The sequence below is a fragment of the Pogoniulus pusillus genome, chromosome 3 (genome assembly GCF_015220805.1).
Source record: "Pogoniulus pusillus isolate bPogPus1 chromosome 3, bPogPus1.pri, whole genome shotgun sequence".
NCBI lineage: Eukaryota > Metazoa > Chordata > Aves > Piciformes > Lybiidae > Pogoniulus > Pogoniulus pusillus.
Genome location: NC_087266.1, coordinates 1,279,854 through 1,303,072, shown reverse-complemented (window position 1 = coordinate 1,303,072; position 23,219 = coordinate 1,279,854). Strand labels below are relative to the sequence as shown.

The following is a 23,219-nucleotide window of genomic DNA, read 5'->3' as shown; positions in this document are numbered from 1 at the left end:
TCTCCCCTCTGCAGGCCGCAGGTCCTTGCTGCCTCTGCCTCGATCCCGCAGCGCAGCAGCCCCGAGGCGGCGCAGCGAGCCCCAGCCCACGCCAAGGGGAAGCTTCGGCCCCCGCAGCGGGACACAAACCCGCCGCAGCCCTGGGCACGGCCTGGGCACAGCCCCGGGCTGGACGCACCCAGCCTCTGCTGCACGGAGCCCTGCCGGGCAGCCAGGGGCAGGAGCCCTGCCGGGCAGCCAGGGGCAGGAGCCCTGCCGGGCAGCCAGGGGCAGGAGCCCTGCCGGGCAGCCAGGGGCAGGAGCCCTGCCGGGCAGCCAGGGGCAGGAGGTGCCGGCGAGCAGCGCCCAGCGCCGAGCCCGCCCAGCAGCCCTGGCTGCCCGCAGAAGCAGCGGCTGCAGCTGCATCGCTCATCGATGCCAGGCTTGCCCTGGCTCGGCACAGACATCACCTCCCTTAGTCCTCCTGGAGCGATGCCCACAGCCCCTGCGCTCGCTCAGCCAGCCGGCAGGAGCAGCCGGGCGAGGCTCCCGGGGCGGCAAGTGCGCAAGCTCTGGAGGAGGCTTCTGCTTACCGAGCTGCGGCTGGCAAGGAGCAAACCAAACCAACGCCAAGCGCTGAGCCACAGCCACGGTTCCTCCTTCTGGGTGAGGAAACTGAGGGCAAGAGTGGAACAGCTCAGCTAGAGGCAAGCAGGACCACCTGCATCCTGCCCCAGCGTGCTAGGGAACCTCACATGCAAGCTGCAAGCTGGGCTGAAGGCTGCTTGCAGAGGGGAGGAGAGGCTGAGGGAGCTGGGGGTGTGCAGCCTGCAGCAGAGGAGGCTCAGGGCAGAGCTGATTGCTGCCTGCAGCTGCCTGCAGGGAGGCTGTAGCCAGGTGGGGTTGGGCTCTGCTGCCAGGCAAGCAGCAACAGAACAAGGGGACACAGTCTCAAGCTGTGCCAGGGCAGGTCTAGGCTGGATGTTGTTAGGAAGTTGCTGGCAGAGAGAGTGATTGGCATTGGAATGGGCTGCCCAGGGAGGTGGTGGAGTGGCTGTGGCTGGAGGTGTTGCAGCCAAGCCTGGCTGGGGCACTTAGTGCCATGGTCTGGTTGGTTGGGCAGGGCTGGGTGCTAGGTTGGGCTGGCTGAGCTTGGAGCTCTCTTCCAGCCTGCCTGACTCTATGATTCCTCACAGGGGGCTGTGGAGTCTCCCTCTCTGGAGATATTGCAGACCTGCCTGGATGTGTTCCTGTGTGATCTGCTCTGGGTGATGCTGCTCTGGCAGGGGAGTTGGACTGGATGAGCTTTGGAGGTCCCTTCCAGCCCCAGACATGCTGTGATTCTGAGGGATTCCCTTCCCTGATGGGCCTGCCATGGGTTGCTGCAGTTGTGTTTGATTAGTTATGGATGGATTACAGGATCACCCTCGAAGGAACTAACCAGGCCTGCAGCCTCTCTCATCTGAGGATGAGCTCCAACCAGCCAAGGAGACAACTTGGCCAATAAGCTAAGGAGATCCCTGCCTGATGGAGAGAAGCAGCCCTCTGCCATGTATCATTTCAGAGCTCCCCATTAGTCTTGTCCAGCTTCCCAGTGTTAAGGTGGTTGGGATGCTTCCCAGTCCCTTCTTCCCTTAAACCCACATTTACCCCCAACTTGAAATGACAGAATGTGAGGCAGCTGAGATGGATCACAGAACAGAATCAACCAGCCTGGAAGAGACCTCTAAGATCATCCAGTCCAACCTATCACCCAGCCCTATCCAATCAACAAATCACAGACTGGTTTGGGTTGGAAGGGACCTCAAAGCTCATCCAGTTCCAACCTCCTGCCACAGGCAGGGACACCTCCTGCTAGAACAGGTCGCTCAAGGTCTCAGCTGGGTGGGGGGGGGATTAAAACTGGGAGCACTTCCCTGGGCTGGAGGAGCATTTTAAGGTAAAATGCCTCAAACCCTCATTGAATTGGAACAGAACCCCCAGAGCACATGAAAGCTGAGCAGGCAGGGGGTGAGCAGCTCAGCCCAGCCCCTTCGCAAGGGCTGGACCAGGCCCAGAGGAGCAGCATCTCTGACCTAGATGCTGCAAACCCCGCGGGCTCCCAGCAGGGCTCTGCAGGGCTATCATCTGTCACACCTCCAGCTCAGGACAGCCCCCGGGGCACGAAGAGCTGCAGACCTGGCTGAAAACTAACAGGCTGTGCAGAAAGGCAAAAGGCTGCCCGAGCTTGAGGTGAACCTGCCTTGGCATGGGGGTGGACTCAATCTCCAGAAGTCACTTCCAACCCCTACTGTTCTCTGATTCTGTGAAGCTTCCTCTGACTCACAGCACAGAAGAGAGATGATTTTCATTTCCCCAGATGGGGTGAAAAGCCTCAGTGGCAACAATTCCTATTTCCACCATGACCTCAAGAAGCTACCTCTGTGTGGAGCCCATTCAGCAGGAATGGATGCAAAGACTCCAGAGCATGAAGGGGAGAGTTAGGAGGAAGGGAAGGGTTAATGTTGCAGCCAGAAAGATGCTCGACTGGTGAAAAAAAGCGGCCCCTGTGAAGCCAGTGGGTCTGTGGCCATTTTCTGCAGCGTCTGGAGCTGGCCCTTTCTCCCTGGGTAATCAGCTGGAAGTGAGCAGAGCCCGAGTAATCGCCACACCTCATTCTCCATCCCCATGCTGCCCTCAGGGCCAGGAGATAGAGGTGCACTGCCTGGCCCAAAGCAGGTCAACGCAAGCCCCACACTGAGCATTTGTCCTCCACCAGCACCTCAGGAGAGAAGGTGAAGGCTCAGGCATGGAGGTAGCAGCAAACAAACAGGAGCCAAGTGTGCCCCAAGACACCATGGCATGAGCACACCTCTCTAGAGGCTGAAACCCTCTTGCAGCTTGTGGAAGAGGTTTCACCTCTGGACATCTGCAGAGAGAAGAGTTGACACCTCTAGAGACTAAAAGAGGAGGAGGAGGAAGGAGAGTGCCTGATCCCAGCCCTCCAGGCACAGCAGCATCCTCCTCTTGCTCCATTTATTTAACCTGCTGCTGCCCTGCTTGGAGTTGTCAGAAAAATCCTGGCACATCTGGAGCAGCCAAAACTATCCAGTAATGAAGGCAGAAGCCTGAGCAGGTTTAGAGGATGCACCCGTTCTGAGTGGCATCACTCCCCAGCAAAAGCACCAGCTAAATCTCCTCCTGGGATCAGATCCAAAGCCTTCTTACAGCTCGGGTGTTAATCTGCACGGTGACCAGCAGGGAAGGGAGGGCTGGATTACGGCAGGAGGTTGTTTGGCCTGAGGGTTGGGGTTTGTTTGCTTTTGGGGAGGCATAATCAAAGCCATCATCATTTCAGTGACATGGCTGAACTCATGCCTGGTCTGGTCCTGCATCAGGCAGATGGCTTCCCAAAGGAGCTAGCACCAGAGAGCATGGACCACAGAGCCCTAGCATCCCACCTCAACAACCCCCAAATCCTCTTCACACCACAGTCCAGCGCCTCAGAGGAGAGGTGATGTGCCCTAACACTCAACTCTCCCACCCTCCTCTGATGGAGTGCAGATACAGAGCCTCTAGAGAAAGCCTCCCAGGCTAAACTGAATGAATTCCCACCCATTCCCATCCTCCCCCCATCAACGCTGCCCTGCAGTTTAAATCGCTCCTCTGCCTCCCTGGTGTCCACTCCTCGGATGTATTTATAGGCACATCTCCTCTCTTTGTTTCTCCGGGCTTTTATAGCCTCCCATTTAACAGCTCTCCAGCCCTCTGAGCAGCCTCCCACCCTGCTTCCCTGCACCTGCTGCAGGCTGACTTAATCCCTCTCAAGCACCAGATCTCACAGCCTGGTCCTTCCACGTTAACTCTTCCATACCCTTGTCCCACCATCACCCTCTGCCTAGCTTCTCTCCTCTGCAGTCCTCTCAGAAGCACCTGGAGACCCCCAGGCTTGGCCACACCAACACAATTCAACTTCCAAACACAGCACAAAGCCCCACTGCACGGCCTGGCATATGCCCTAGGGCACATCTCCACACCCTGCAGCTCATCCTTGAGCTCAGCCACCCTCTGAAGATGGTGCCTCTGAGCTTGGTTTTCCAGGCCAATCTTGGCAGGAAAGGCGAGAACGAGCTCAGGTCTTCCCCTTGAAGGCTCTGAGCAGATTTAAGCTCTCCTGCATGGGGTTGGTGCATCAGGAGGTGCCCTTGGCCACCCCCCTGGCAGAAGCCTTTTCCACTGGCACACTCCTGCAAGCAGTGAGTGTGCAAAGCCCAGGCTAGTCCAGGTGAAGGGGATCTGTGGCACCTTCTTTGCCCCAAACCAAGATCACAGCTACAGGTCAGCCCAACACAGACAGCTTTGGTGGGCTTCCACCTCCCCCTACCTTGGGGACTGGGACCTGGGGACTGCCCACCTGGGGGAGAGGGTGCCCATCTCCACAGGCACCCATCAGCAACTGAAAGGACTCCTTTGACCAGACCACACAGCAAGCAGACAGCAGCTGAGCAGGGGGTTTGCTGGGCTTGTGGCCATGGCAAGGCCCCACCTAAGTCTCTTCTTGCCAGAAGAGGCAAGGATGGGATGCTGGTGGCAGAGAGAAGGGTTGGACTTGGCTCTGCCACAAAGCTCCCGAGTGCCTCGGTCACACTTTGCCCCTTGAACGTGTCACCACTTTGCAGAGGGGATTATTGCTTCTGAGTGTCACAAGGGGTGTCCCCAGGACATGACAAAGGGGTTAGACTTCTACTCCGAGCAGAGCCTGCCACAGCACTCCCCAGATCCTGCTTTGCCTTTCACTGATGCCTTGATCCTCACCTCTGCTGCCAAGGAGAAACTGCTTCCCAAGCCATTCTGGCACGTGGCTCCTGGCAAGCAGCAGACCTTGAGCAAGCCACCAGGCGCCAACACAGCAGCGTTTGTACACACAACCCCCACCTCAGCGGGGGGACTGATACCTCACATCCAGCTCCAAGGCTGGAGGGTCTCTCAAAAAGGACCCACCAGTCCCTCCTGGGTAGGACAACCCTCCTGATTGCTCATGGGCTGGAGCTAAGCCCCAGGAGATCACCAGTCCCTCCTGATTGCTCATGGGCTGGAGCTAAGCCCCAGGAGATCCCCGTTACAGAATTACTTAAACAAACAGGAGGCAGCTGATAGTCTCAGGGAGGGGAAACAGATCACACCAGAGGGATGTGCCTGTGGATGTTGCATGGAGCAGGAGAGCTAAGTGAGAAGCACCCGGGTCTGGTGCTGCTCCTCCACCCATGCCTGGCTCTGCTGCTTTCCCCCCCCTCCCCAGTTCTTGCAGCCCCAAGGATGGTCCCAACAGGTGATACCTTCTCTCACCTGCATCCCTAAACTTGTCCCCCCTCAATTCAATGCTGCCCAGAGCAGTGTGGCCAGCCAGGCTCTCTGCACCTGCCTTGAGCTACTGTTACCCATGTGCTGAGTGTCAGATGCAGCCACAGGGTCCCTGCTTCGCCCTCACCCTAGCACAACACCAGTTCAGCACACTTGGACACCAGAGTGAGCCTGGGAGGGTGACCTGAGCGCCCCCAAGGCATGAGAACGGCTGGAGAGGAAAGGTGCCCCAGAGCAAGGCTGCAGCGTGGTCCTTGCTGGATGCAGCAAGAAGAGCAGCTGAGGATTGAAGAGCATCTCCCTCAGCTGCCCATCATGCTCACTGCCCAGCTTGCCTCTCTGTTTGCCATCTCTGCCCCTGCTCTCCACCAAGCTCAGAGCCACCACAGCACCCAGGCAGCGCTTTAAGGGCAGTAAATACTGAGGGACGGATGCATGTAGGACACAGGAGCGGATCTGCAGGGCCGGGCGGGCAGCTCACGCTCTCCTGGCAGCCAGCAGGGTGGGAGGCAAGGGCTGCAGAACCACTTCTGGTAGAACACACTCTGCTGGGAAGCATCAGGCTGCTTCCTCGGCTCCCAGGTAACATTTTTCAGAGCAGAAGAAGCAGCCAAAGGGATGGTGCTTGCCAGCCCCGGGGTAGGGGAAATCCAGGCTCACGACCCTGCCTGGAAACCCCAGGAGACATCAGGCACCTGCACCCCGGCAGCGGCCGCAGGAGCCCTCTCTTGCCTTAACTTTCCGTGCTACCTCCGCAGAGCCCTTTGGCTTCGCCCAGGGAAACAAACGAAACCACAGCGGAACAAAGGACAGCGCCGAAGCCTCGGGATTGTTTCCCGGTGCAGAACCGCTCCTCTCCAGCCAGAGCCGAGGCCTCGCTGCCCAAAGTTTCTCCCCGGCTTGGCTCCCTTAGCAAAACCAAACCGGACTGGAAGCAGCTGTGGGAGTTTAACCATTTGGGGTGCGATTGTCAGATGCACCGACCCCGAGAGGCTCCGCTTCCAGCATGCCCCCAGCAGCAGTCCCCGCTCACATCGCTAAAGGCAGGCGCAGCAGCCCGCTCGGCCCGGCGCAGGGCGGGGGGTTGGTGTGCTCGGCTGGGGTCCTGCAGTGCCCCGAAGGCATCGAACGGCCGCAGCCACCCCCAAGCCACAGGTGCCCGGAGCATCTCCCGGGGGTGACTGCACCCCAGGACAGGGGGCAGCGCGGGGGGGATGCAGAGACGAACCTGCTAACGTCTGCCCCGAGGCCGGAGCTCGCCTTACCTGCCCGGTGCCGGTGCGCGATGCCCGTGGCCGGTGCCGCCGCTCCGGGCGCGCCGCTGCCCGCAGCGCTTCGCCTGCCCCAAGCACCGCCCCGACGGGGCGGGCAGCGGCCGCCGCGCCTGCGCTGGGACCGGCCCCGCGGACCGGCACCCGGCACCGCGCCGCGGGCTGGAGCGCACACTGGCGTCCGGAGCGGGAACCGGAGCCGAGAACTGGCACTGGGAATGGAACCCGGGGCTGGGAACTGGCGCTGGGAACGGGTTATCGGTACAGGGACCTGGGAATGGGAACGGGAACTGACAGCCCTGGGAACTGGGGTCGACACTGGGAATCGGGAGTGAAAACCGGTAGCAAAGACTGGGACCCAGCACCGAGAATGGGAATTGGAACTGAGACCTGGCACCGGGCATGGCAACTGACACCCTTAGGAACTGGGAGTGGCACTGCCTAGGAGTGGGAAATAGAAGCATTGACTAGCACAGGTCCGGGCTCTGTGCCTGAGACTTGCAACCAGTCTGGTGAACTGGGAACCCCACTGGGAACCAGGATCAGAGACTGACATTGCCCAGGCTCCAGACCTGTCATCATCGGGGAATGAGGCCCAGCAGCAGCAAGAGAGGCTGGCATCACCCAGATGGGTCAGGGAACTGGGGCTGCCCAAGCACCAGCATCACCAGCTGGGAACTGGCAGCAGCACCTGGATCACATGGGCTCTGGCATCAGCCACAGGGACCTCCTAGGCCCTGGCACTTTGACCAGTGCCCTGGCACCAAGTACAGTCATAGAAGTGCAGGATGTTGGAGAAGACCTTTGGAGATGACCAAGTCCAACCTTTAACCCAACAGTGCCAGATCATCACTAAAACTACACATCCTTCAAGTCCCTCCAGGGATGGTGACTCAGCCACTTCCTTGGGCATACTGGGACAAAGCCTGGCATCAGGATTGGGAAATGGGCAATCTGGAGCAGCATGCACCAACATCAGCTGGATACTGCACACCAGGGCCACCCAGGTGCCAGGCATCACCTATGGAAGGTCTGGGGGAGTGTCACCAGGTACTGGAGGGTTTGGGTGTGAAGGGGACACATGTCAGCCAGGAATGGTGTGGAGTAGGATCACAGAGGCAGTCAGGGCTGGAAGGGACCACAAGGAGTAGCCAGTGCCAACCCCCTGCCATGCCCAGGGACACCCTACCCTAGAGCAGGCTGCACACAGCCTCAGCCAGCCTGGTCTCAAACACCTCCAGCCATGGGGCCTCAACCACCTCCCTGAGCAACCCACTCCAGCCTCTCACCACTCTCCTGCTCAACAACTTCCTCCTCACCTCCAGCCTCACTCTCCACACCTCCACCTTTGCTCCATTCCCCCCACTCCTGACACTCCCTCACACCCTCCAAAGTCTCTCCCCAGCTTTTCTGTAGCCCCCTTCAGATGCTGGAAGGCCACAAGAAGGTCCCCTGGGAGCCTCCTCTGCTCCATCCTGCACAGCCCCAACTCCTTCAGTCTGTGCTCACAGCAGAGGCCCTCAGAGATTTCTAACCACTGTTTAGATCCCCTCCAAGTCTCTACATTCTCAGGATAAACTTCCCACATTCAAGTTTCTTGGTGGTCAGAGTCCTTCAGGCAACAACAACAGCAACAAAAACAGCCAACCCAGGGCTCAGGGTTAGCTCCTGCTGCCTGCCAGCCACAGAGGAAAGGCTTAAGGACATCTGCTTGTCACAGCTGCAGTAATGCAGTGAAATTTGGGTGATAAAATTAGAAAGGAGGCCGTGCCTGGAGCAGAGCTGCTCTGGCACAAGCTGCTGTTCCCACTCAGGTGTCCCCTGCAGCTGTACCTGCTCACCAGGACTCATGTGGGTGATTCACCTCCTCTGGGCTTGGCCATTTCTTCAGCTTGCTTATTCTCTGACAGGCTTCTCTGGGTAATTTGATCTTTTGCTTTTTCCCTCTCTTTTAAAATCATTTCATTGCTGATTTGCTTGGTGCAGCATTTCTGGTACCACTCAGAGTCACAGGCCTGGAAGGGACCTCAAGGAGCATCCAGTTCCACCCCCCCTGCCATAGGCAAGGATACCTCGCAGCAGGTCAAGGTTGCTCCACATCCAGCCTGGCCTTAGAGACCTGCAGAGATGATTTAAATTAAATTAAGTGATTTTCATTCACTTATTAATTAAAGGAAGAGGAAAGGCAGCAAATCTGCAGTGCCATGAATGGTCTCTCTGGCAGCAGAAGCTGTTTTCTAATGGGTTCCTCTTCTGCCCGTCTTTTCCTCTTTCCCCGTGGGTCTCAGGGGATCAAAACCAGGTCAGAGCAAGGCTCCTGTTTCACAGAGTCCTTTTATCATAGCATGGTTTGGGCTGGAGTTGGACATTTAAAGGTCATCGAGTCCAACCCTCCTGCAGTCAGCAGGAACATCTGCAAGTAGAGTAGGCTGCTCACAACCCTGTCCAGCCTGACCTGGGCTGCGTCTGAGGATGAGGCATCTTCCACCTCTCTGGGCAACCTGGGCCAGTGCCTCCCCTTTCTTCCTTCTCTCCATCTGTATCTCCCACTTTAGTGTGCAACCAGCAGTGCTTCTGTAGTGTGCAAGCAGCAGTGCTTCTGCAGTGTGCAACCAGCAGTGTGCAAGCAGCAGTGCTTCTGTAGCGTGCGACCAGCAGTGCTTCTGTAGTGTGCGACCAGCAGTGCTTCTGTAGTGTGCGACCAGCAGTGCTTCTGCAGCGTGCGACCAGCAGTCCTTCTGTAGTGTGCGACCAGCAGTGCTTCTGCAGCGTGCGACCAGCAGTCCTTCTGTAGTGTGCGACCAGCAGTGCTTCTGCAGTGTGCGACCAGCAGTCCTTCTGTAGTGTGCAAGCAGCAGTGCTTCTGCAGTGTGCGACCAGCAGTGCTTCTGCAGTGTGCGACCAGCAGCGCTTCTGCAGTGTGCGACCAGCAGCGCTTCTGCAGTGTGCGACCAGCAGCGCTTCTGCAGTGTGCGACCAGCAGTGCTTCTGCAGTGTGCGACCAGCAGTCCTTCTGTAGTGTGCAAGCAGCAGTGCTTCTGTAGTGTGCGACCAGCAGTGCTTCTGTAGTGTGCGACCAGCAGTGCTTCTGCAGTGTGCGACCAGCAGTGCTTCTGTAGTGTGCGACCAGCAGTGCTTCTGCAGTGTGCGACCAGCAGTCCTTCTGCAGTGTGCGACCAGCAGTGCTTCTGCAGTGTGCGACCAGCAGTGCTTCTGCAGTGTGCGACCAGCAGCGCTTCTGTAGTGTGCGACCAGCAGTGCTTCTGCAGTGTGCGACCAGCAGTGCTTCTGCAGTGTGCGACCAGCAGTGCTTCTGTAGTGTGCGACCAGCAGTGCTTCTGCAGTGTGCGACCAGCAGTGCCTCTGTAGTGTGCGACCAGCAGTGCTTCTGTAGTGTGCGACCAGCAGTGCTTCTGTAGTGTGCGACCAGCAGTGCTTCTGTAGTGTGCGACCAGCAGTGCTTCTGCAGTGTGCGACCAGCAGTGCTTCGGTAGTGTGCGACCAGCAGTGCTTCTGCAGTGTGCGACCAGCAGTCCTTCTGCAGTGTGCGACCAGCAGTGCCTCTGTAGTGTGCGACCAGCAGTGCTTCTGCAGTGTGCGACCAGCAGTGCTTCTGTAGTGTGCGACCAGCAGTGCTTCTGCAGTGTGCGACCAGCAGTCCTTCTGTAGTGTGCGACCAGCAGTGCTTCTGTAGCGTGCGACCAGCAGTGCTTCTGTAGTGTGCGACCAGCAGTGCTTCTGCAGTGTGTGACCAGCAGTGCTTCTGTAGTGTGCGACCAGCAGTGCTTCTGTAGCGTGCGACCAGCAGTGCTTCTGTAGTGTGCGACCAGCAGTCCTTCTGCAGTGTGTGACCAGCAGTGCTTCTGTAGTGTGCGACCAGCAGTGCTTCTGTAGCGTGCGACCAGCAGTGCTTCTGTAGTGTGCGACCAGCAGTGCTTCTGCAGTGTGCGACCAGCAGTGCTTCTGCAGTGTGCGACCAGCAGTGCTTCTGCAGTGTGCGACCAGCAGTCCTTCTGCAGTGTGCGACCAGCAGTGCTTCTGTAGCGTGCGACCAGCAGTGCTTCTGCAGTGTGCGACCAGCAGTGCTTCTGCAGTGTGCGACCAGCAGTCCTTCTGCAGTGTGCGACCAGCAGTGCTTCTGCAGTGTGCGACCAGCAGTCCTTCTGCAGTGTGCGACCAGCAGTGCCTCTGTAGTGTGCGACCAGCAGTGCTTCTGCAGTGTGCGACCAGCAGTGCTTCTGCAGTGTGCGACCAGCAGTCCTTCTGCAGTGTGCGACCAGCAGTGCCTCTGTAGTGTGCGACCAGCAGTGCCTCTGTAGTGTGCGACCAGCAGTGCTTCTGTAGTGTGCGACCAGCAGTGCTTCTGCAGTGTGCGACCAGCAGTCCTTCTGCAGTGTGCGACCAGCAGTGCCTCTGTAGTGTGCGACCAGCAGTGCTTCTGCAGTGTGCGACCAGCAGTGCTTCTGTAGTGTGCGACCAGCAGTGCTTCTGTAGCGTGCGACCAGCAGTGCTTCTGTAGTGTGCGACCAGCAGTGCTTCTGCAGAGTGCGACCAGCAGTGCTTCTGCAGTGTGCGACCAGCAGTCCTTCTGCAGTGTGCGACCAGCAGTCCTTCTGCAGTGTGCGACCAGCAGTGCTTCTGTAGCGTGCGACCAGCAGTGCTTCTGCAGTGTGCGACCAGCAGTCCTTCTGCAGTGTGCGACCAGCAGTGCTTCTGCAGTGTGCGACCAGCAGTGCCTCTGCAGTGTGCGACCAGCAGTGCCTCTGCAGTGTGCGACCAGCAGTGCCTCTGCAGGGTGCGACCAGCAGTGCCTCTGCAGTGTGCGACCAGCAGTGCTTCTGTAGTGTGCGACCAGCAGTGCTTCTGCAGTGTGCAACCAGCAGTGCTCCTGAGCCAGGCCAGGACCCCCAGGGCCCTCTCTGCCTGGCTGCTCTCAGCCACTCTGGCCCCAGCCTGTAGTGCTGCTTGGGGTTGTTGTGGCCAAAGTGCAGAACCCTGCACTTGGCCTTCTTCAGTCTCATCCCCTTGGCCTCTGCCCACCCATCCAGCCTGGCCAGGTCCCTCTGCAGGGCTCTGCTACCCTCCAACAGCTCCACAGCTGCTCCTAGCTTGGTGCCATCTGCAAACTCACTGCTGCTGGACTCAAATCTCCTGCTCCAGATCATCAATGAAGATACTAAACAGGACTTGTTTGGCTCAGTGGTCTCTGGAGGTCCCTTCCAACCCCTACCACTCCATGACTGATTCTGAAGAGTCTCATTCTGCCCTGTTTCTGTGTAAAATGCAAGGTGGAAGCCATAAGTTCTGATCAGAGCCACCCTCAGCCCTGGTGAAGAGATCAGGATGTGGCCACACTCTGCTCTGCACAGCGTCTGCCTGGCAGCCAGCTCCTGCTAATTGATAACTGTGCTGGGAAATCCACCCCATTAAATCCTTCTCTTAACTGCCTGGATCAGCACTTGCTTCTGCACTCTCACAAATCAGGCAGCTCTCTAATGGCCCAGCTGCTGGTAAGCAAGACAAAAAGCCAACCAGCAAGGAGCTTGCTCGAAGAGGAATGGAAACGTCACACCAGGGCTGAGACTGGGAAGGGAGAGTTGAAGCTGGAGCTGAGATCAGAGAGAGGTCACAGAATGGTTTGGGTTGAAAGGGTCCTTATAGACCAGCTACTTCCAACCCCCACCACCACCACAGGCAGGGACACCTTCCAGACAGCTAGACCAGGTTGCACAAGCCCTTGTCCAACCTTTCCTTGAACACCTCCCTGGGCAACCTGTTCCAGCCTCACTACCCTCACTCTAAAGAAGTTCTTCCTAATCTCCAGTTAAATCTCCTCTCTTCCAGCTTCAGTTCATTCCCTCTCATCTTGTCACCACGAGCTCATGTCAAAACTCCCTTCCCAGCTCTCATGTAGCCCCTTTCAGGTACTGGAAGGCAACTTTGAGGTCTCCCTGGACACTTCTTCAGGCTGAACAGCTCCAACTCTCTCTGCCTGTCCCCACAGGGGAGGTTCTCCAGCACTCTGATCATCTCTGGGGCTTCCTCTTGATCGACTCTGTGGGCAGCAGGACAAGGGAGGTTCTTGTGCCCCTGTGCTCAGCACTGCTCAGGCCACCCATGCAGTGCTGTGTCCAGTTGTGGGCTCCTGAATTGCAGAGAGCTGTTGAGGTGCTGGAAGGTGTTTGGAGCAGGGCAGCAAGGCTGAGGAGGGGCCTGGAGCACAGCCCTGTGAGGAGAGGCTGAGGGAGCTGGGGGGGTGCAGCCTGCAGCAGAGGAGGCTCAGGGCAGAGCTGATTGCTGCCTGCAGCTGCCTGCAGGGAGGCTGTAGCCAGGTGGGGTTGGGCTCTGCTGCCAGGCAAGCAGCAAGAGAAGAAGGGGACAGAGTCTGAAGCTGTGGCAGGGCAGGTCTGGGCTGGATATGACGAGGAAGTTGCTGGCAGAGAGAGTGATTGGCATTGGAATGGGCTGCCCAGGGAGGTGGTGGAGTGGCTGTGGCTGGAGGTGTTGCAGCCAAGCCTGGCTGGGGCACTTAGTGCCATGGTCTGGTTGGTTGGGCAGGGCGGGGTGCTAGGTTGGGCTGGCTGAGCTTGGAGCTCTCTGCCTGCCTGATTCTGTGATTCTGTGATCCTATGCCTGTCCTCACTTTTCTTATAGGTCCCTTCAAGTACTGAAAGGCCACCAGAAGCCTGAGCTCTTGCCCAGGCTGCACAACCTCAACACTCTCAGCCTTTGTTCATGGCAGAGGGATTCCACTCTCTCACCACTTTTGTGGTCTCCTTTTGACCCCTGCAGCAGGTGCCCATAATCACACAGCCCCCCTGGGCAGCCTGTTCCAGTCTTCTGGCACGCTCACTAGGAAAAAATTCCTCCTCATGTTCCCATGGAACTTCCTCTGCCTCAGCTTCCACCCAGTGCCCCTTGGCCTGGCACTGGGCATCACCCAGCAGAGCCTGGCTGCAGCCTCCTGGCACTCACCTGCACATCTTTATCAACATGACTGAAGTCACCTCTCTGTCTCCTCCTCTCCAAGATCCCAGCCCCAGCTCCCTCAGGCTCACCTCTTAAGGAAGATATTCCACTCCCTTAATCATCTTTCTGGCTCTGAGCTGGACTCTCTCAAGCAGTTCTATGTCCTTCTTATAGAATCATAGAATCAGGCAGGTTGGAAGAGAGCTCCAGCCCAAGCTAGCACCCAGCCCTGCCCAACCAACCAGACCATGGCACTAAGTGCCCCAGCCAGGCTTGGCTGCAACACCTCCAGCCAGAGGGCAGGAGCAGAGGGGCAGGAGAACCTCTCTCGACCTACTAAGCTCAGCCCATCCAGTCCACCCCAGAATGCCACTGGCCCTCCTTCATCATGCTCAAGGACAACCATTTGGCTTCTTATCCAAGAGCTACTTCTGCCAAAACAGAAAAACCCCTACCAACCAACCAACCCAAGAGGAGCTGCTGCCTTCCCATTTTGCTACCAACTGCTGGCCCTTTGGTCAAGATGAGCTAATGAACATCCTCCTCCTCCTCCCAGAGGTGACTGACTCTGACCTTGAGTGCCCTTGCTCCACTTAACTTTCCCAACCAGCTATTTTTGACAGCGAATCATTTAACATCCTTGTGACCCCAGCCTTGTCTCTCCCTCTCTCTGCCTCTCCTGCCAACTGGCTCTGCAGTTAAAATGAACAGCAATAAATAAATACATATCTGCAGAGGGACCTAAATGACTCCCATTACTGGAGCATCTTAAATAAATCAAGTGTGTAGCAGATTAGGCTGCAATCATGTGGAGGTGGAGAGGCAAGAATACATTACTGGGACTCCAGAGCTTGCAAGCAGGGCAAACAACTTTGGAGAACTGGGGGGAAATGAGGTTTCATTCAAGTGCAAATGGATGAGCAGAAGAATTCTAGGTTGGTTTCTTGGTGCCTTCAAAGAGGAGCAGAGGATTGCAGGCTGCTGGGATCAGTGGCGCTCAGCTTCAGCCCAGCAGGCAGCCCCTGTGTTGGGAAGAGGACTGCTGGAGGTTGTCCACTGCATCTCAGCCTGGAGGAGACTTAGAGGGGACCTTATCACTCTCTACAACTACCTGAAGGGAAGTTGTAGTCAGGGGGAGGTCAGGCTCCTCTCCCAGGCAACTTGGGACAGTACAAGAGGACACAGCCTCTTTTCATGAGAGACAGAGAAATGGAGCAACTGCTTCTGGCCACAACAGCTCCATGCCATTGGCTCTGCTGCCCACCTGGGCACTGCTGCTTCAGCTTCAGCTCCTCTCTGCCAGCACCCCCAGGGCCCTCTCTGCCTGGCTGCTCTCAGCCACTCTGGCCCCAGCCTGTAGTGCTGCCTGGGGTTGTTGTGGCCAAAGTGCAGAACCCTGCCCTTGGCCTTGTTCAGTCTCATCCCCTTGGCCTCTGCCCACCCATCCAGCCTGGCCAGGTCCCTCTGCAGGGCTCTGCTACACTCCAACAGCTCCACAGCTGCTCCTAGCTTGGTGCCATCTGCAAACATACTGCTGCTGGACTCAATCCCCTGCTCCAGAGAGGTGCTTGAATCCCCATCCCTGGAGGTGTTTAAAAGCCACAGAGAAGTGATGCTGAGGGTTTAGCACCAGACCTGGTCGAGTTAAATAAGATTTGGACACAATGATCCTAAAAAGTCTTTTCCAACCAAAATGATTTTATGATCCTGTGATTCTCCTGACTCTGCAGCCCAACCACCCTGTGCTGCAATTATGCCCTGATCTCATTAACAAAGCTCTGCCAGACCTGGCTGGGATGTGGAGAGGAGATCTAGGGAAAGAGACAGGTGTTGCAAGACGTGGCAAGGGCTGATTCACAGCTTGGCTACCTTGCCTCTGAATCAGCAGCAGAAGAATCAATATCCCAGGCTAGCAAGGGGGGACAAGCAGCCAGCTGGATAATTGCACACTCCTCAGCTCCTCCTTAGTTGTTAATGACTCAAGGAAGCTCACTCCACTTGCCACTTGTGAAGGGCTGGACTCATTAGCAAACAACTGCACCCTGAGAAGCATTTGATAAGGGAAAATGAAGACAAAATGATTTGCTTTGCCTTCAGCTCTCAGAGGAGCCTCATCTGGGTGAGGGTTTGCAGCCTAAAGCCTGCTCCAGGAGTTCCATGTCCTTCTTGTGTTGGAGGCACCAGAGCTGGGTGCAGTACTCCGGATAGGGGTTCACAAGAGCAGAGAATCACCTCCCTCACCCAGCTGGTCCCAGGCTTTCCAAACCCACCTGGGTGCATTCCTGTGCAAACTGCCCTAGGGGATCCTGCTTTGGCAGGGGAGGTTGGAAGGGACCTCCAGAGATCATAGGATCATAGAATCAGGCAGGTTGGAAGAGAGCTCCAAGCTCAGCCAGCCCAACCTAGCACCCAGCCCTGCCCAACCAACCAGACCATGGCACTAAGTGCCCCAGCCAGGCTTGGCTGCAACACCTCCAGCCACGGCCACTCCACCACCTCCCTGGGCAGCCCATTCCAATGCCAATCACTCTCTCTGCCAGCAACTTCCTAACAACATCCAGCCTAGACCTGCCCTGCCACAGCTTCAGACTCTGTCCCCTTCTTCCCTTGCTGCTTGCCTGGCAGCAGAGCCCAACCCCACCTGGCTACAGCCTCCCTGCAGGCAGCTGCAGGCAGCAATGAGCTCTGCCCTGAGCCTCCTCTGCTGCAGGCAGGAGGGAAACACAGCTGGGGTCTGTTTGCTCTTCAGATACTGTGCATGGAAATATCCCTCCTGCAACAGCTTCTGCTGTTGTTCACAGCTTTTCCCCTTGTAACTAGCACTGGCTCTTGTATTCATTCCAGCCAAGGTGGGATGTTAAAACCAAGAAGATTAAAGGAAAATGAACCAACTGAAGGCAAAGAAAAAAAGAAAGAGGAGAGGAAATCCCAGAACACAAACTAAACCCTTGGAGGACTGCAAAGGAACAAAATCATGGAATCACAGAAGCAGGCAGGGCTGGAAGGGAGCACAAGGATCAGCCAGTGCCAACCCCCTGCCATGCCCAGGGACACCCTACCCTAGAGCAGGCTGCACACAGCCTCAGCCAGCCTGGCCTCAAACACCTCCAGCCATGGGGCCTCAACCACCTCCCTGGGCAACCCAGTCCAGCCTCTCACCACTCTCCTGCTCAACAACTTCCTCCTCACCTCCAGCCTCACTCTCCCCACCTCCACCTTTGCTCCATTCCCCCCACTCCTGACACTCCCTCACACCCTCAAAAGTCCCTCCCCAGCTTTTCTGGAGCCCCCTTCAGATGCTGGAAGGCCACAAGAAGGTCCCCTGGGAGCCTCCTCTGCTCCAGCCTGCACAGCCCCAACTCTTTCAGGCTGTGCTCACAGCAGAGCTGCTGCAGCCTCTCAGCATCCTCCTGGCCCTGCTCTGGACACTCTCCAGCATCTCCACAGCCCTCTTGTCCCAGGGGCTCCAGAGCTGGATGCAGGACTCCAGCTGGGGTCTCAGCAGAGGGGGAGAATCACCTCATGCCGTTCAGCACTGACTCAGAAGGGCCTGGCCAGGTTTGCCTGGCTGTAGAGTCGCTTTGGCTGCTCTGTTCATCACTCAGGAGAAGTTGGCCTCGTCCCCAGGCTTGCACAAGGCTGCAATCCTTTAACAAATGCTCTGGGTTCTGCTGCTGGGCAGTGAGTCAGTGCAGCAGCCAGGAGGCAAAATGCACCCAGATAAATCACTGCACCCCTGCTGCTGGGCAGCCTATCCATCTGAGGGCTCTGACAAGCAGTTCAGCTCAGCAGAGCAGCTCCACTCATTCAGTTCCTGCGGGCTCATGCCAGCTGCTCTCCAGCAGCGTTCACCTGCCTGGTCTCAGTGCTCAGAAACCACCAAGGCAGAGCCCTCCCTGCATCAAGGTGCTGCTGGGTGCTGTGCCCTGGGTGCAAGCTGCACGGGAGCTGCACACCCCAAGCTTCTGCCTCGTCCCTCTGTGTGTCAGCACTGTTAATTACTGCTAATTTCATTGAGCTGCTGTGTGCCTCTTGCATGCAAATTAGTCTCAGTGAAGGAGATGAATGAGGCTGGGGTTTGTTTGGTTGGGTTTTCTTTGTCAGTGGCTATTTGGATTGCTGAAGCAGCTGGGAAGTGTCATGCACTGAGACCCGTGGGTGTTGTGTGTGAGCAAGGTGAGATACTCACCTTGACTTTAGGAGCCAGGCTGCTGAATTAACTGTCTCAGTCACAAAACAGGCCTGAAGTGAAGTCCATGCACTTTCTGCTTGGAGGCTGGGATGTTTTTATCCATCACACACAGTGCTCCACACATTACTTCTGTCCTGGAAAACACAGAGCCCCTCACATGCACTAGGTGGAGGAGGACACCACCCCAGCTCTGCCCCTGCCCAGAGAGTGGTGGGGAGCACCTGCTGCAGCTCCAGGCCTCACAGAGCCCCTCACATGCACTAGGTGGAGGAGGACACCACCCCAGCTCTGCCCCTGCCCAGGGTGTGGTGAGGAGCACATCCTGCAGCTCCAGGTCTCACAGAGCCCCTCACATGCACCAGGTGGAGAAGGACACCACCCCAGCTCTGCCCCTGCCCAGGGTGTGGTGAGGAGCACATCCTGCAGCTCCAGGCCTCACAGAGCCCCTCACATGCACCAGGTTGAGGAGGACACCACCCCAGCTCTGTGCCTGCCCAGGGTGTGGTGGGGAGCACCTCCTGAAGCTCCAGGCCTCACCATATTATCCCATCTTGGGCTCTCTGGTGACTGAGGATGAATCCAGACTTTCCTCCTTGTTCTGTCTCCTTCCCATGCCAGGGCAACTGTGGTGGAGCTGTCTGTCTGTCCTGTCCTCATGGTGTCCTATCCGGAGCTCTGCTGGTGCTGGACCTTCAAGCACCCTAAGTTTGCTGTGTCTTAGCTGCTGGAGGCTGTTTGAGGAAGCAGAGACAGGGCAGATGGCCCTGAAGATGTTCCTGAGGACAGAAGGCTCCTGGGTGGTGCCAGATCAGTGATCTCACACCCATCCAGGTCAAATCTTGTTTGCTCTAAGGCCAGCAGGGCCAACAGCAGCACGTTGGGAGCTTGGTCTCTCTAGGCAAGAGCCAAGCTAAGGTCATTTGGGATGCCTGAGGTCCATCCACAGCAAAAAAGTGCCACCCACTGACCACAGGGAAGAGAGATCCAACATAGGTCTGTTAGTGACTCCATGAGTGACTCCCCTCCTGCTCTGCTGTGCTGAGACCATGGCACTGGTCTGGTTGGTTGGGCAGGGCTGGGTGCTGGGTTGGGCTGGCTGAGCTTGGAGCTCTCTGCCAACCTGCTCGGTTCTAGGATTCTATTCCATGATTCTACGACCCCAACTTGCAGTACTGTGTCCAGCTCTTTAATAATTTGAACTATAAAGACCCAAATTAGTGCTTGGCTACAGCAGGAACAACAAATGAAAGGCAGTGACACCTGCCCAGGCTGCTGTGCTTTGCAAAACAAGAGAGGCTGATACCCAGCAAGCCTCCTGTTGGTCACCAGCTGCTTTGGTCAGGAAGAAATCAGTTCAGTCTGGCAAAGCTATCAATAAAGGTTGCTCCTGGCAGCTCCATTTGACAGTCCAACTGCTCCTCACCTGCCAGTGTCATTAACTACCTGCCAGAACACACCAAATCTCAGGAGGTAAACCAAACCCCACACTTCAGCACTGCTGACTGTGTCCCTGCTGGAAAGCTTGGCCACGTAATGCACTGAGTGCTTCATGTCCATGACAGGTGGAGAGAAGTTGTTTGTAAGACAATAAACATCTTCAGTGCAGTAAGCTGAGGTCAGGAGTCAACATCCAAGAGTCAGTGTGGAAGATCAAGAGGAAAAAATCAGCTCTTGTTCAGTCTAAGGAGAGCTGCTAAGGACTGCTTCTGCTGCTTACAATCACAGAATCAGGGTTGGAAGGGAGCACAAGGAGCAGCCAGTCCCAACCCCCCTGCCATGCCCAGGCACACCCTACCCTAGAGCAGGCTGCACACAGCCTCAGCCAGCCTGGCCTCAAACACCTCCAGCCATGGGGCCTCAACCACCTCCCTGGGCAACCCACTCCAGCCTCTCACCACTCTCCTGCTCAACAACTTCCTCCTCACCTCCAGCCTCACTCTCCACACCTCCACCTTTGCTCCATCCCCCCCACTCCTGACACTCCCTCACACCCTCAGAAGTCCCTCCCCAGCTCTTTTGGAGCCCTCTTCAGATGCTGCAAGGCCACAAGAAGGTCCCCTGGGAGCCTCCTCTGCTCCAGCCTGCACAGCCCCAACTCTTTCAGGCTGTGCTCACAGCAGAGCTGCTGCAGCCTCTCAGCATCCTCCTGGCCCTGCTCTGGACACTCTCCAGCATCTCCACAGCCCTCTTGTCCCAGGGGCTCCAGAGCTGGATGCAGGACTCCAGGTGGGGTCTCAGCAGAGCAGAGCAGAGGGGGAGAATCCCCTCCCTGGCCCTGCTGGCCACACTGCTGCTGCTGCAGCCCAGGCTCTGCTTGGCTTTCTGGGCTGCAAGTGCACACTGCTGGCTCCTGCTGAGCTTCTCCTCCACCAGCACCCCCAAGTCCCTCTCCTCAGGGCTGCTTGAAAAACCTCTTCTTCCAAGTGCCAGGCACCAACAGTGCACACAACCCAAACCCTCCTGGAGTGCCTAACCAAGGATTTCATTTAGCAAATTAAATTGCTGGAGGAAATTTTGGTCTGTGTTTGCCATGAGCCTGTGTGAGAGCCCATCCTGGCGTTGGAGGAACAGAAACATGTTCCAGAGCTTTGGGGAACAGGAGGATGGAGCTGAGATTTTGCTTACCACCTATTTCCTGTGGCCAAATCATGAAAAGACTTTCTGATCTTGGCCTTTTGAATCCTCAGGCTGCTCTACACGTTGGGCAGATCCAGCTTGTGTGAAATTGGTGTAAAAGCAATTGGTGGATACTGGTTTAGGGTCTTGGGTTAATTAGTTGGGTTCTGAACTTGGCTCTTCTTAAACCTGCAACTCAGTCAGGGCAAAAAGGGAGAGTTAAGTCAAGTCAGAGGTTTAGGCATCAACCCTGCCCCCAGAATTACCCATCTGAATCCCCATGTTCCCAGTCTTGTCTGAAGCACCTGGATGGGAGCTGCAGGAGCAGGGCTTTGCATGAAGTGCTCGCTCGACTGCTGTGCCCTCAGCCTGCCTGCCATCAAACCAGCCAGACCAAAGCAAACAGCAGCTGTGGTCAGGGCTAAACCCCTCAACCAGCCTTCAACAGCTGAAAGGGTGCACCAGCACTGGGGACATGTGGGGGTGAGGCTCAAGTCTGAGCCAAGCAGAGGCTGCCTGATTCCTGCAGAGCCATGGAAGAGAGTCTGTGACTCCTGCGAGCAGGGCAACCTGTAACCAAACCCAAACTGACCTCCCAGCCAACAAGGACTTGCCTCAGGGATGGATCCCAGGAGGAAACACAGCCTCAGCTCTGAGAAATGGACTTGCACCCAAGAGATCAGGCACTTGGCAGCTGCAGGCAGTCGTGAGCAGGGAAGTGAACAGAGGGACCCAAGGCCAGCCCCCCAAGCGGCACAGTGTGCTCTCTGCAGCTCAGCTGAGGGGCTCCCAAAGGAAGCTGGCAGAGGGCGTTCCAGACGGCTAAGAAATGCTTTCCTCCACCTAGGGAACAGCCCAGGTCGTGTTCTGGCCTCCTGCAAAGACAGCTGAGTCATCTACAGCCAACCAACTCTAAGGGGCTGCACCCCCCTGGATGCTGGAGCGCAGAGGCAGCAGGGAGAGGCAGACGCAGCAGGAGCGAAGCATCCAAGCGCCCGCAGGAGCTGAAGTGCAGCTGGCAGGAGGCTGCCTGACAGTAGCACTGCAGGAGTCTCTTCTGCTGCTCTCCCTCCAGGCAAGAGTTCCTTAAGCTCCTTTTGGCCTTTGCTTCTTATGGGTAGCAAAGGCTCCACCAGCTATCCCCCTTCACATTAGACTCTACCATTTCTTCCTCTCCACACTGAAGCCTCCACCAGTTATCCCTCTCCACTCTGAGGACTCCACCATTAACTCCTCTCCACACTGAAGCCTCCTCCATTTCTCCCTCTCCTCTCTGAGGACTCCTCCATTTCTCCCTCTCCCCACTAACCTCCCACAGCTGAACAGTATTTTGCAGTCAAAGCCTTCCACTGCCTACTTAAAAAGTGCAGATGGAGTTCAACCTTTAAATTGCTTTCCCTGACTGTGGCCCTGGAAGTGATGTGGCACACTGGGAGGTCCCCTGAAGACAAGAGCAGTGCTGCTTTGCCAGAGCTCCTCTTCCACCGAGGGCTGTGGCACTGAATTGTTTCACCACCTGCTATTCAGAAGCTAAAAGCACATCCAGGGAGAAAACAGGTTTCAAAGCCCCTCTCGAATGCAGACTGAACGAGGTGGCAGTGGCTGAGAGAAACACTCTGTGATCCTGGGAGGATTTTGCTGCTGTTAAGTTTCATGTGAGGGAGGAAAAAAATACCCAAACTCATCTCTCTGTTTGAAACCAGGTGTTGGAAGCAAATGCTCTTCAGATCACACAACTTCCCCTCAGCCAAACAAGGCAGCACAACACTGGGTGAAAAGAAAGCTACTTGTAAGGCATATTTTCCATCCCACCTCTTCCAAAACCCATGTAAAATCATGACACCAGCAGCATCTTAGCTTTAAATGCAACTTGACTGCAAGGAGGTTTCACTGCCCCTCTCTGGAGCCCTTCTACACAGGTGCAGAGCAGGCCGAGCACACTCTAAGGGTGCTCAGCACCTCAGCTTTAAATGCAACTTGACTGCAAGGAGGTTTCACTGCACCTCTGGAGTCCTTCTACACAGGTGCAGAGCAGGCTGAGCACACTCTAAGGGTGCTCAGCACCTCAGCTTTAAATGCAACTTGACTGCAAGGAGGTTTCAGTGCACCTCTGGAGTCCTTCTACACAGGTGCAGAGCAGGCTGAGCACACTCTAAGGGTGCTCAGCACCTCAGCTTTAAATGCAACTTGACTGCAAGGAGGTTTCACTGCACCTCTGGAGTCCTTCTACACAGGTGCAGAGCAGGCTGAGCACACTCTAAGGGTGCTCAGCATCTTAGCTTTAAATGCAACTTGACTGCAAGGAGGTTTCAATGCACCTCTGGAGTCCTACACAGGTGCAGAGCAGGCTGAGCACACCCTAAGAGTGCCAGCCCCCCCCAAGGAGTCAGGCTGATTATGAAGAGCAAAGAGGGTCAGCTGTGGATCAGTACAATGCTGCTGCCAGCCTCGGGGGATGGCATGGCCTACGCCAGGCTGCTGCAAGGTCTGCACGTTCAGGTAGGTGTCAGTAAGGGCACAGGTGTACAGCACATGAGAGAGGTAGATTGGCAAGTGGTGGAGGCTGCATGCCCCAGCTCTGAGCAGGGGGCAGTGTTCCCAACACGGCAGGGCAGCACATTTCCCTGTGCTGAGAGGGAGAGCGTTAAAGCCAAGTCCAGAGGTGCTGCTAACCACCCACGCTGCCTGCCCAGCAGGGATGAGGTTCCTCCTGATGGCAGATTTCTGTTGGCCATGTCTTATCTCCACTTCTGCATCATGCATGCCTTGAGCTGTATCCAAGGAAAGCCAGATTCCAGCAGAAGCTATGGTGTGGAGCAGCACTGGAGGAGTCCTTCTGAGCTTTTCCCTCT

General features: G+C 56.6%; 1 protein-coding gene across 5 annotated transcripts in view; it reads right to left on the bottom strand.

Moving 5' to 3' along the window:
• Positions 1-20,708, bottom strand: part of CAPN5 (calpain 5) — an 88,592-nt gene extending 67,884 nt beyond the window's left edge. For 3 of the 5 annotated variants that reach the window (XM_064168584.1, XM_064168609.1, XM_064168619.1), the window contains exon 1: positions 6,585-6,664. The gene's annotated coding sequence lies outside the window, so the exon portion shown is untranslated. Of the gene's footprint in view, positions 1-6,584; positions 6,665-17,748; positions 17,886-18,288; positions 18,505-20,376 lie in introns of those variants that run through there. The other 2 variants (XM_064168594.1, XM_064168602.1) reach the window with 2 other exon arrangements.
• Between the last annotated feature and the right edge of the window lie 2,511 nt (positions 20,709-23,219).